Genomic DNA, 14,285 nt, shown 5'->3' on the forward strand with positions numbered 1-14,285 from the left:
AGAGGTTATGCCTGGGCCAAGAGCATGAACATCCTCTTACCAAAGCTGATCTAGGCAATGCTGCTGCTGAATGTCAGCTCTGCCAGCAACAGAGACCATCACTGAACCCTCAATAAGATATTATTGTTTGAAGAAACCAGCCAGATTTGCAGTGGCAAGTTGGTTACATCAGTTCATGATACCCTGGAGGGAGCAATAATTCTTCCTTACTGGAACTGATAACAACTCCATATATGGGTTTGCCTTGCCTGTCTGCGGTGCCTCTACAAGCACCACTGCCTGAGGGCTTATGCGCACCTAACTTTGGCCTAGGAACAACGAGAAGGGAAGGAAAGGAGTGGTTGTACTGGCAGGGGTAATCAATACTGATTATCATGAGGAGCTAGGTTTTTTTGCTGCATAATGGAGGAAAAAAAACAGCTGCTGTTGCATCGATTCCAACTTATGGTGACCCCACGTGTGTCAGAGTAGAACTGGGCTCCACTGGGTTTTCAATGGATTTTTTTTTTTTTTTTAATTAGATCTCCCAGCCTTTCTTCTGAGGTACCTCTGGGTGGACTTGAACCTCCAACCTTTTAGTTAGCAGTTGAGCACATTAACCATTTGCACAAGAGGAGTATACCTGAAACTTGGAGGATTCACCAGGCGTGAAAGCATCTCTTGGTGCTTTTACGCCTAGTGATAATAGAGAGCTGACAATTTCAGCAACTAAAGCCTAACAAAGGAAGGCAACCAAGGTGCCAGATCTCAGAAAAGAGGTCTGGGGCACCGCCAGGGGAGCAACCTAGACCAGCTGAAGTGCCAAGAGTAACAGAAACCTATAACAAATGGTGGAGGAAGATGCTTATTATCAATTACAGTCTTAGGACCTTTGCAACACAGTGGAGGTTGTATCTTTTGCCTTTAACCCTCTTGTGCTTAATCTTTCATAAAGATTGTGGTCAGCCATGAACTTGATGACTCATTGACTAAGCAAACTTATTGTAGGACATGAGGTACCTGGACAGTGCAAAGGGTGGACAGTAGCAGGAGCCCCTGGAGCTTGTGGCATACACCTTCATCCTACTTCTGATTTCAGCACAGATAAAGTGACTTGCTCAAGCTGACCACATCCCACTTCAAGCATATTTTGGGTGTCTTTCTGATTTCTTCCCCAGAGCCTTCTCTAATGCCATGAGAGCCCAGCTGGCTTGCATACAAACCTGGGTGTGGGATTTAAATCCCTATCCCTGGGGTAACCCTCAAAAATAGGGGATCAGAATTGGTGGATAAATGCTTCAGTCTCCTGTCATTCTGTAAGACAATTCTGGTAGGCCTTCTGAATGCTTCTCAGGAGGTACCTTAATTTGATCACATCTGCGAAGTCCCTTTTATTATGTAAAATAGCATATTCACAGGTTCTGGGGATTAGGATGTGAACATCTTTGGGAGGCCATTATTCAGGTTACCGCATCTACCAATGGTGTGGGCATACATTCATTAGCTAACTCATTAATTAGTTCATTCATTCGTCTACTGGTTCATTCATCTGCCAGAGCCTTGTAGGAGATGGCAAGGACTCCTGACCCAGGGAAAACCAGACGCTGCTATGTCCTGTCACCCTCTGCCCCTAGCTGCTCCAGCTACAGCCCGACTCTTGTGGCTCAGCCATGACCTCACTCAGGACATGCATGTGTAGGTAACTTTGGGCTCACTTCTCTCAGCTGCGAAATGAAATAAATACAGTCTGTGACTGATCCAGCAATACTCACAGAGCATCTGTTAGGCGCCTAACGCTTCACATGCACTTGCTTTTTGCCAAACAGAGGCATGGAGCTTCTTATCCCCTTTATTGGCACGGAAACTGAGGCTCAGAGAGGCAAATGGCTTACCCATGGTCACACACAGAGTGGGAGTGGCAGATTGGAACCCAGGTCTAGGGCACTCCAGATCCTGCCTCCTTCTCCTTCATGAAGCCACACACAGGAATCCAGGATGGCCATCTCTTCTCATCTGAGTCAGTTTTCCATAGCCCTGAAAGTTAGAGTTCTAGCTCAGTTCTCTCAGAGCCAATGTGCTCAGCAGGAGTCAGCTGATGGCACTTGGGAAATGGGAGACATTAGGCTTCCTGTTCTGGGGGCCCCTGGCTACCTGCCCCCCAAATTGCTGTCCCCTTTTAATAGATTTCTCGGGGAACGGGTAATTTGTTCCTGGTGCGGGCTCAGCATTCAGCAGGAAGTCCCTGCAGGCCTGGAAGGTCAGCATGGAGCGACTCAAAGGCAAATGCTGAAGGAAGATACTGGGTCAGTGCTGGCCACTCAGCATGGCCGCGCCACCAATTACTGCCCAGCCTGCTTCCTGCCGCAGACGTGCCCAGGGCCAGGGCTTTGAACCCTTGCAGGGAGGCCAGCTTCCAGTAAACAACCCAGGGCAGCAGGCAGATTGACAGCGGAAACGCAGAAGGACGGGCCAGCCGCTGGTGCTGGTTGCACTCCTCCTGGCAGACAGACAGGACCATAGTCCCCTGGGAATTCCCACAGTCCGGGCCTCAGAGGGCCATCGGAGTGGCTGCGCCTCACTTCTGGGTAGACAGGCTTCTGCCACGTCCAGTGAATTTCTTGACTATTGTTTCTGGGCCAGAGAAGATGATTTTTTCTTGGGTAATGGAATGAGCCTGGCGTGTGTCTCCTTCTCAGCCTGGGAGCAGGTATCTGGAGAGAGAAACCACAGAGGGACATCAGCACCCACCTTTTTCCTTCTCTCCAAGAAGACTTCAGAAATATTTTGGGGCAGAAGGAGGCACTGCTGGGCCTTCCACCATATCTTTATTAGACAGTTAAAAGAAAGGAGGTGTGCCCACTGCGTGATTCCATCTGAATCACTATATGAAGTTCTAGAATTTTTAAAAATGAGAAAATGGTTGCCTTTATGGGGGATTGGCTGGAAAGTGGCACGTGGGAACTTTCTGGGGTGGTAAAAATATTCAGTATCTTGGTTGGCGTGGTGGTTACACATTTGTCAAAACTCCTTCACCTGAATCTTTAGAGTATGTGCATTTTACTGTATACACATTATACCTCAGTAACAAATGGAGACACAGAGACTTTGGAGGACCTGGGGGCACACGCACTCTCAGTCCTCCCCCTGCTCGCAGCCTGTTTGTTGTCATTTTTTAGTGTTAAAAAAAATTGAGATACACTTTACGTAACATAAAACTCACTGTGTTAAAGTATACATATACTTCAGTTATTTTTAGTATATTCACAAGGCTGTGCAACCATCTACCACTATCTAATTCCAGAACATTTCCATCATTCCCCAAAGAAGCTCCATACCTCTTAGCAGTCAGTCCCTACTCCCTCCTCTGTCCATCCCCTGGAAATCTATTTTCTGTTTTCATGAATTTGCCTATTCTGGGCATTTCATGTAAACAGAATCACACAATATGTTGTCTTTTGTGTCTGGCTTCTCTCCCTTAGCATAACGTTTTCAAGGTTCATACATGTTGTAGTCTGTATCGGTACTTCATTCTTTTTTGTAGCTGAATAATATTCCATTGTGTGGATAGACCACATTTTGTTTATTCATTCATCAGGTGATGTGCACTTAGGATGTGGAATTTCCAGTGTTTGACCATAATGGACAATGCTGCTATCAACATTCACATGCAAGTTTTTGTGTGAACGTATATATATAGATCCTTCCCGCCCCACCCAACCTCTGGTAAGCACTAATCTACTTTCTGGCTCTAGGCATTTGCCTATTCTAGGCATTTCATATAAGTGGGATCATAACACTGTTTGCCCTGTGTGAACATAGGCTTTTGATTCTCTTGGAGGTAACCATACCTAACTGTATGGTAATTCTCTACAGGCACACATATGCTTTTTCCTCCCCAAATCAGGGCATTCTTTCCTGCTTTTCCCCTATCTCCTGCGATTTCAAAAACAAACAGATTTTTTCTTCATCTTTGGATTATAATGAATATCATTGCATGTCAATGTATGAGATGTGAAATGAGGATGCACAGGCAGGCTGGTGCCCAGTAACCAAACAGCCAGCACAAGGCAGCTGGCCCTGTCCCCCTGGGGTGAGGCCATTAATTAAAGCTGTTGATGCTTTTGAGAGAAAGTGGTCGCTAATGGCCACCTACCTAACCCTTGCTGCTTTCTTCACTGCCTGCTGACCTTCAAGCCCCTATGGGTCTAGAGTTGAGTGGCCATTTCTGTTGTCCAAGTGGCTGGATGGACCTAGCAATTGCATGCCCGTCTCACAGGAGGGTAGACTGAGGACCACCCACTTCAATGGCTACACTTGGGACCTTGTCATCCTACACCGCAGCTCTGTGTGCACCATGCCCCATTCTTTCTGCACTGGCTTCTCAGTGCTAGCGGCATCACTCAGCCCTCAGCCCCTCCTTTTTTCTCCCATTCTGTCACCCTGGAATGGTATCTCCTCCTTCCAAATTCTCTTGGACTCCTGGCTGGACACTCATCTTTCTTGCCTATCAAGTTCTGACTTGGGCCAATCCATCATCTCTATTCTCTTCTCCATATGCTTGAGCTGCCAAGCACTGATCGGGGAGCACAGAGTCTGCCCAGGGGCCCAGGGCAGTCAGGGCCTCCCACCTCATCTCAGCAGGCCTTCTGGTGCACCTGGAAGCTCCCTGGCTGACCCTTGTCAGCTGCATCTCCTGTTCCCAAGTTGGCCACTTTAGGCTTCACCCTCCCTTCAGATGCTCCTATCCCAACTATACTACCCAGGGCTCTTCTGGCTGCCAATGACAGAAACCCAGCTGACACCAGCTAAACAAAAAGGGACAAGGATGGGCTCCCAGGGTGGGAGTGGCTCACAGTGCTCAAGGGTGGCTGAGGAGTTGGTGCCTCAGGGACTGGGAGCAGGGAATCACGCCACCAGGACTTCCTCTTGCCTTGTTTCTAGTTGTCTTTTCCTTTCTGCTTTTCTGCCTATTGTTCTCACCCTCCCCTGTGGGGATCAGGCTCCCTCCCTGGGACGTGACTACCAGCAGCTCCAGCTTAGCCATGGAAGACAGCCTGTCTCCAAGGCCAAAAACAGTTCCAGGGAAGGACTCTGATGGCCCAGCTGGGTCATGTGACTATCCTGGTGATGACCTAGAGAGCAGAGCCTATAACCAGGAGAAGGGGAACCAAGAAAAACAATAGCTACCACAGTCCATGATACCAACCAGTTGTCAGGCAGAACAGTCCTCCAGGCTTTAGTTCATTTTTCATAAAGAGCCCAGGCCAGTTGTTCTGAAGAATGTTTCTCACTTTGGGCTTGTCTAATGATCTCCTCATGATTGTATTTGAGTTAAGCATTTTTTTAGCAGAAGTGACTTGTAGTGATGCTGTGTCATTGTCAGGGCGTGACATCAAGGAGGGCACAAGATATTGGTTCTTTCCAAAATTAGTGGGTTTCTCAAAAAGTTAAAAGTAGAGCTACCATCTGACCTAGAAATTTTACTCCTAGGTATATACCCAAAAGATTGGAAAGAAGAGACTCAAACAGGTACTGATATACCCGTGTTCACTGCAGCATTATTCGAAATAGCCAAAAGGTGGAAACAGCCCAAGTGTCCATCAGAAGATGAATGGATAAACAAAATGTGGTGCATACATACAACGGAGCACTATTCAGCCATAAAAAGGAATAAAGCCTGATACCTGCTACCACATGGATGAGCCTAGGAAGCATTATGCTAAGTGAAATAAGCCAGACACAAAAGGACAAACATTGTATGATTTCACTTATATGAAATATCTAAAATAGGCAAATGTATAAAGACAGAAAGTAGATCAGAGATTACCAGGGGTTGGGGAAGGAGGGCCCAAGGAGAACCCACTGCCGTCAAGTCAATTCTGACTGGTAGCAACCCTATAGGTCTGTAGAACTGCCCCTATAAGTTTCTCAAGACTGTAACCCTTTACGGACACAGGCTGCTACATGTTGCTTCTGCAGAGTAACTGGTAGGTTCCAACCGTCGACCTTAACCACTGCACCAGCAGGCCTCCCAGGGGAAGGAGAACACGGAGTTCTTGTGAAATGGGTAGAGTTTCTGTTTGGGGTGATGAAAAAGTTTTCGAAATAGATACTAGTGATTGTTATACAACATTGTAAATATAATTAATGCCCCAAATTACACACTTAAAAGTGATTAAAACAGCAAATTTTATGTTATAGATATTAAGCACAATACATTTAAAAAAAATGAATGTGGTAGAAGACAAAATTTGGAAAAAAAACCAAAGTCATGAAGGGAAAAATAAGAATAACCTGGTATCCCATCCGTGAGGAGTTAACACTATTAATCGTAGGATTTGTTTCTTCCATATCTAAGGCACTCACACACATTATAAAGCTGGAACCATTTTATTGTGCCCTTTCTTCTGTGTAGTTAGGCATGCCTTGGCCTTGAAAACACAGTTTTAATGGCCTTACATATTCCATCATAAATTATTTAGCCATTCTCCTGTTGCTTGACATTAAAGTGGTTTCCAGCTTTTCACCATTATAAAACAAGCTACAATGAACATCTTCACATATCGACCTTTGTCTTAGGTCAAATGTTCTGAACTTTTTCGGAATCTTGAAATATTCTGGCAAATGGGCTTTGTAGAAAGCTTGTACTACTCTACACTCTCACCAGCAAACTATGAAAGTTCTCATATCATCCCGCCATTGCTAACATAGAGTGTTATCATAAGAATAAGATTCTGTTAGGTTTGGTAGGGAAAACAGTGTAATAGGTGATAATGCTCCCACAGACACATTTCTGTCATTGTCTTGCTTGTTGGAGAATTCCTACATCTCTTTACCCAGCCCAGATCCCTCTCTTGAGCTCCAGGCCCACATGACCAATTCTGGACCTCAAATATAACACGTCCCAAGGGGACCCATGTGGACCTTCATGCTGCCATCCATCTTGCCACCCAAGTCAGATACTTGGAGAACAACGTTGACTCCTCCTTTCCTTGGTCTTGTCACCCAACTTTCGACCATATCCTGTCTTCACGAACTTCTATAATACTTCTTGGGACTGTTCCCTTCTTGTCATTGTCACTGCCACTACCCTAGTTCAGCCTACCATCCTCTCCTCCGATCATGGCCATAGTTCCCTTTCTGCTCTCTTTGTTTCCAGTCCTTCCCTGTCCAACCAGCTGCCAGATTGATTTTCACAACAGGCAAATGTATTCATATCATTCCCCTGCTTAATACCCTTGGATTGGTTCACCAGCTCTGCCGGCCTTGGGCCCTGCTGTGTTTCCAGCTTTACCTCTTATTATTTCCACTCTAACTCCTCTCTTCAGGCCCTCCAACCTGCCAGGCTGTTTAGGCCTCTGGAAAACTGCTCAGACTAACTGATCTGGCCTTCTGGAATGCCCCTTCTCACCTCCCTGCAACTCCAGCTAGTCAACCTCTACTTATCTTTTGAGTTTTGCTTACAATTCCACTTCTTCTTTAAAGCATTTGCTGCTACTTGTCTTTCTCTGGGGGAGTTGACTTTTCTCTCTCCTTTGAGCCTCTTTGTACCCCACGTAGTCTCTATCGGAACCCTCTGATTCCTTAACTTTCTTATTTATTTTTCAAAAATATTTTATTGTATGTGTTTTCGAAGGAAGTTTATACAGCAAATTAAGTTCCCACTTAACAATTACTACACAAATTGTTCCGTGACATTGGTTACATTTTTTTTCTTGGTTATTTCGGCATTCATTCCCTTCGAGGGCAGAGTCTGTGCTCCTGGGCCTGGCACAGTGACAGAGACAGAACTGGCTTTTGCTTAAGGAATCATATGAATGAATGAAGCAGCATGTGCTTAGCCATGGAAGGATGAGACAGGTCTAGAATCATGGATAATCTGAAACTGGCCATTCCTGGGGTACGTGTTCAGAGGGGGGACTGCAAGGGACAGATGAAGAACACATCTGGCGGCTGCAGTCCAGCAGCCTTGACGGTACCTTGACCTTGGGTGACATGCTCTCCTCAAACTCTCTTTGCCAAGTGGGCAGCCCATTTTCCTGAGAGAGGTCATGTTGCTTCTCTGCTTAAAGTCTTCCATGGCTCCCTGGTGCCCTTGGGACAGGCCCAGGCTTCTAAGCCAGCACACAAGCCCCTTCATAACTAGGGCCTGCCCAGCTCACCAGTCTCATCTTCCCCTGCCCCTGGCACACAGCCCCACTACCTAGCTGCTGTTCTGCAGACCTTACATTCTCTATCAAACCTCCAAGCTTTGATATGAGCTGCTGCCTCTGCCTGGACTGCTTTTCCCCTCCTTGCCACTGTCATCCTTTAAGATCCTGTTTTAGCTTCATCTCCTCCAGGAAGCCTGCCCTGACCCACCAGGTAATCATGTCTCCCTCAATCTTTCCCTCTGCAGGGAAAACACTCCTATTTCCTGCAGCCCACCCTCCGGGGATCCAAGTTCAAGTCTCAGCTTTGGCTGTTCCTTACTTTGTGGCTACAGACCCATGCCTGCTCCCTTAATAACCCTCCATCATGAGTCACTAAAAGAATCAGATATACAGAAAGGAAAGGCTGGGGTTAAAAGCAAGGGCTTTGGACAGGATAGGCCTGGGTTCAAATCCCAGCTCCCTTGCTTACTGGCTGTGTGGCCTTGGACCAGTCACCTCCCCCCTCCAAGCTGCCAGTTCCCCATCTGTAGGCTGGAAATCATAGCAGCAAACCCCCTGTAGGATGACTGGGAGAATTAATGGGGATGTGGTGGGTTGGCATATAAAATGCTTAACAGTGCTGGGCACCTCAAAAAGTTTCAGTAAGTAGATGTCACCCATGATGATTAAACAGGTTGGGGAGAGGATTTATAAGTTCTAACATGCTATGGAAGTAGGAGGTATTCTTATGGTGTCATTGTGACCTGCACAGGCCCCAGATGGGAAGAAGGGAGGGATGCCCACTCCTCCTCACCATCAGCTGGGGTTGGCCAACTTCAGGGCTCATCTCATTACCTGGGTTTAAGCAGTTAATGTCTATCCCCAGACCCCATTCACAGCAACTGGGAGTCTGTGGGTCTCAGGTGGGCCCCAGAATCTGCTAAGTGCCCCAAAAGAGTCTGGAGCAAGTGGGCAGATTCCACACTTGGAGACGTTGCCCTGCGGCCCTCTGTATCCCTCTCACCTGAGCTGTGTTTCTGTGGCCTGTGCAAGTAGGCTCTGCACCTGGGTGTTGTGCCAGGGACCCTGGAGCCTGCAGCAGCTGCTCTAATTCATGCAAAGGAAGGCACCCAGGTTTGCCCTGTCTATTTATAGCTTATTTATGAAGAAGGAAAAACAAAGGCCTGGTTGCCTTAGCAACCAGGAGCATCATGGGCTGCGTTCCCTGCTGTGGGAAGACGGACAAGTCTCCTTGTGGGGGGCACCCTCGATGTGTGTGTATCCTGACAGAGGATGGGGTGGGCCCCTGGGGCATGACCCACACTGGGTTCCTGGGCAGCCTGCAGGGGGTGAGGTAGTCAGTCCTGTCAGCCCACACTGCTTGCCGGGCCCTTAAAAAATCCAGGTGATACTAGGGCTATGCACAGCTGAGGTCTCTGCTTGGCATGTGCCCTCTTGTCTCCTGGTCTTGGTATAATTCCTGCTTCTCTGGGTACCACACCTGCTGCCTCAGGCACACTTAGGAGCCCTTTCCCTGGCTGTATGCTGCCGTGTCTCCTTTAGGATACTTAGTACAAAAAACTGGAGATGTATTCCCCAGACCAACAGCTCCTTGAAGGCCAGCCAAGGGCTGGCACAGAGCCTGGCACCAAGAAGGGGCTTAATAAACAGTAAATGAATGAATGAAGTGCTTTACAATTTACAATGCATGGTCTCACTGATGTGCATGAAGTAAGGTAAGCACTGTAATTTCTCTCATTTTTTGCTCATGCTGTCCTCCTGCCTGGAGTGTCTTCATCCTGATGAGCTCACACTTATTCCTTCATTTTATACACTGGCCTAAGGTCACATAGCTGGTAGCTAGCGAGCTGGGATGAGAGTACTGTAGGAGGAACCTAGCTTTTGCTCTGGTGAAGCCCCAGGAACATGGGAGTTTGGGTTCCACCTGGTCAATACTTATTGGGGGTGGTGTGGCTGTATGGTCTCTGGTCTGGGGCTGGGAGGGATGTGGCTTATATCTTGACTCTGCCACTTATCACCATGTGACCTTGAGCCAGTGACTTCACCTCTCTGGACCTTGGTTGCTTCATCCGTATAGTGGAGAAATGATGCCCGATCTTTAGGGACTGTCTGCACCCTGAGGGCAGGCACTCACTGTGTGTCTCTTGCTCATCTGTTTTCCTGATGCTTGGCACATTTAGGTGGGATTATCTCACGAGACTCTGTATATAAGGTGGTTAGGACAGAGCCCAGGATGCTGGGTGCTGTCAGAGAATGTTGGTTGTTACCGTATTATTGGGACACAGAGAGGCTGATGGCTCCCCTGAGGTCACAACCACAGCCAGAGCAGAGGTGTTGGCCTCACTGGTCATTCGGGTTTGGTGGCACTGCCAGGGGTTGAGTAGGACTGTGTCTAGGACTGTGTCAAGGCCTTGGGGAGGGCATTCTGGGCTGGGCTGCAGTCCTGGAGGGGCAGCAGCCATACTGAGGCAAGGTCTCTGAGCACTGGGGACCCATGGCTGCCCCCAACAAGGCTGGAGGGCTGGTGGCACTGAGGCTGCAGCCTGGTGCTGTCCTGAGCTGAGTGGGGTTTTCTTGGCCTTTGATTCACAGGCCGGGCCTGGGCTGCCCGGGCTGCTTGGAGGCTCTCGGTCGCCCTCTGCTGGACTCTGGTCGCCTCTGCTGGGCTACTTCCGGAGGCCATAAGATGAAGCTTTGCTACCTCCTCAGCTCAGTCTGGGTGTGAAAACGATACCAAGGAAGTCCAATTAAGAAGAGAAACGCCCTGTGGACAAACCGTGGTCACAAGTCATTTCCACACGCTTCTTTGACTCCTCCAGCTCCCACCCAGACCCTCTGGTGGGCCACAGGTGCCCTGTCACCATCCTCTGGAGTCTACAGTCTGCTCTGCTTTCCTTCCCTGCAGCCACACCAGACCCCCACTTCTGCCCTGTGCCCCCTTCTGTCCAGCCCTTAGCCCGCAGGGCCGTGAGTCTTTCTGGGGACTTTCTCTTCTCCCTGGGATTGTGAGCTCAAGAGAGGAGGAACTACCTCTGATTCATCTTTGTGTCTATTCCCCAAAGGCTGAACCCAGAGCAGCAGTAAGAGGGTTTGATGAACGCTGTGGAGGCAGTCACTCATTCTACAATTATCAGGGCATGTCAAATTATGACCCCTCCTTCCTAGATTCTGTGGTGTCAAGTATCTCTTATCGGCAAGTGGACTTATTTAGAACAGGTCCCAAATCTTTTTACTCTTTTTTTTTTTTTTTTTGCCCTCACCAAAGTAGAAAGTTGGTTACACAGGAGGTAGACAAACTTTTCCAATAGTAGATTTTCATCACGGCAGCTGGAAAAGGCTTTATTGTCCTCATTCCCCACAAAAGACCCAGAATGGTAATGAAAGGGAATTCAACCTCTGACAAATATTTGTTGAACGCGTAATGGTGACAGGTCCCAGGCACCTGCAGTGCTATTTGTTCATTTGTACCTAGAACTATGCCTGACACATAGTGGGTGCTCAATAAATATTTTTTGAGTAAATAAATTCATCCCACAGTCACTGAGGCTGTCATTTACTTGCTATGTAAATTTGTGCAAGTCACTTCACTTCAATGAGCCTCAATTTCCATCAGTAAAATTGGTTGGATTATATACCTTCCTCTTTGGGTTATTGACAAAATGAAATGACTGTTTCAATAACTAATTTTCAAGCAGCTGTTATGCACTAGGATAGGTGTGTTATACGTATAATCAAATCCCACTGCAGCCTTTCGAGAAAATTGAGATAAAATTCAAATAACATAAAATTCACCACTTTAACCATTTTAAAGTGTACAATCAGCGGTTTTTAGTATATTCACAATATTCTGCAAACATCACAACTACCTAATTCCAGAACATTCTCATCACTCTAAAAAGAAACTCTTTACCCATTAAATAGCCACTCTCCATTTTGCCCTCCTTGTAGCCTCCGGAAACCACTAATTTACTTTCTGTGTCCAAAGACTTGCTTATTAAGGACATTTCATATAAATGGAACCACACAATATGTGGCCTTTTGTGTCTGGCTTCTTTCACTTAGCATAATCTTTTCAAGGTTCATCCATGTGATAGCACGTATCAGTACCTAATTCTTTTTTAGGGCTGAAATAATAAATAGTCTATTGAATGGACATACCACACTTTATCATTTCATGAGCTGATGGACATTTGGGTTGTTTTCACTATTTGGAGATTATGAATAATGCTGCCATGAATGTTTGTGTACAAGTTTTTGTGTGAACATATGTGTTATGCATGGAATTATGTCCCCCTAAAATGTGTGTCAACTTGGCTAGGCCATGAGCCACAGTATTGTTTTGTCGTCCTCCATTTTGTGACCTGATCTAATTACCTATGTGTCGTAAATCCTAACCTCTCTGATGTTACTGATTCAGGGTTAGAGGCAGTTATATTAATGAGGTAGGACACAATCTACAGGATCAGCTTGTATCTTGAGTCAATCTCTTTTGAGACATAAAAGAGGGAATTGAGCAGAGAGAAGAGGGAACCTCATTACCACCAAACAAGAGCCAGGAGCAGAGGTGGTGCTTTGGACCTGGGGTCCCTGGGCTGAGAAACTCCTAGACCAGGGGAAGATTGATGACAAGGACCTTCCCCCAGGGCTGACAGAGAGAGAAAGCCTTGCCCTGGAGCTGACACCCTGAGTTAGGACTTCTAGCCTCCTATACTGTGAGAGAATAAATTTGTTTGTTAAAGCCATCCATCTGTGGGATTTCTGTTATAGCAGCACTAGATAACTAAGACAATATGCTTTCAATTCTTTTGTGTATATACCTAGGAATCGAATTGCTGGGTCATATGTTAAGTTTGTATTTAACTTTTTGAGGAATTACCACATTGTTTTCCAGAGCACTTGCACCACTTTACATTCCCACAAACAATGTATGAGGGTTCCAATTCCGCCACGTCATGGGTAACACTAGTTTTTTTTTTTTTTGTATTATAGCCATTCTAATTGAAAACCCTGTGGAAGACAGTTCTATTCTGAAGCACATGGGGTCACCATGAGTCAGAATCAACTCTACAGCAAAGGGTTGGTTTTTCCAGTTAGCATGTGAACGATGAAGGAAGCATTAAAAGAAGATAGAAGGAATATCCAGAGTCACTACACCAAAAAGAATTGGTTGACGTTCAACCATTTCAGGAGGGAGCATATGATCAAGAAATGATGACACTGAAGAAAGAAGTCCAAACTGCGCTGAAGGCATTGGTGAAAAACAAGGCTCCAGGAATTGATGGAATATCAACTGAGATGTTTCAACAAATGGATGTAACGCTGGAAGTACCCACTCATCTATGCCAAGAAATTTGGCACTAAATGGAAGAGATCTGTATTTGTGCCCAATCTAAAGAAAGGTGAGCCAACAGAATGTAGAAATCATTGAACAATATCATTAATGTAACACACAAGTAAAATTTTTGCTGTGGATAATTAAAAAAATGGTTGCAGCAGTACATTGAAAGGAACTGCCAGAAATTCAAGCTGGATTCAGAAGGGGATGTGGAATGAGTGATATCATTGCCGATGTCAGAAGGATCATGGCTGAAAGCAGAGAATACTAGAAAGATGTTTACCTGTGTTTTATTGACTATGCAAAGGCATTTGATTGTGTGGATAATAACAAATTATGAATAAGATGTCGAAGAATGGGAATTCCAGAACACTTAATTGTGCTCATGAGGAACCTGTACATAGAAAAAGAGGCAGTCGTTTGAACAGAACAAGGGGATATTGTGTGGTTTAAAATCAGGAAAGGTGTGCATCAGGGTTGTATCCTTTCACTATACTTATTCAATCTGTATGCTAAGCAAATAATCCAAGAAGCTGGACTGTATGAAGAAGAATGCGGCATTAGGACTGAAGGAAGAGTCATTAACAACCTTTGATATGCAAATGTAACAACCTTGCTTGCTGAAAGTGTAAAGGACTTGAAGCGCTTACTGATGAAAATCAAAGATTTTCCGTATGGATTACACCTCAACATAAAGAAAACAAAAATCCTCACTACTGGACCAATAAGCAATATCCTGATAAATGGAGAAAGTATAGAAGTTGTCAAGGATTTCATTTTTCTTGGATCCACAATCAACCCCCATTGAAGCAGCAGTC

The sequence above is a fragment of the Loxodonta africana genome, chromosome 9 (assembly GCF_030014295.1).
Source record: "Loxodonta africana isolate mLoxAfr1 chromosome 9, mLoxAfr1.hap2, whole genome shotgun sequence".
NCBI classification, from domain to species: domain Eukaryota; kingdom Metazoa; phylum Chordata; class Mammalia; order Proboscidea; family Elephantidae; genus Loxodonta; species Loxodonta africana.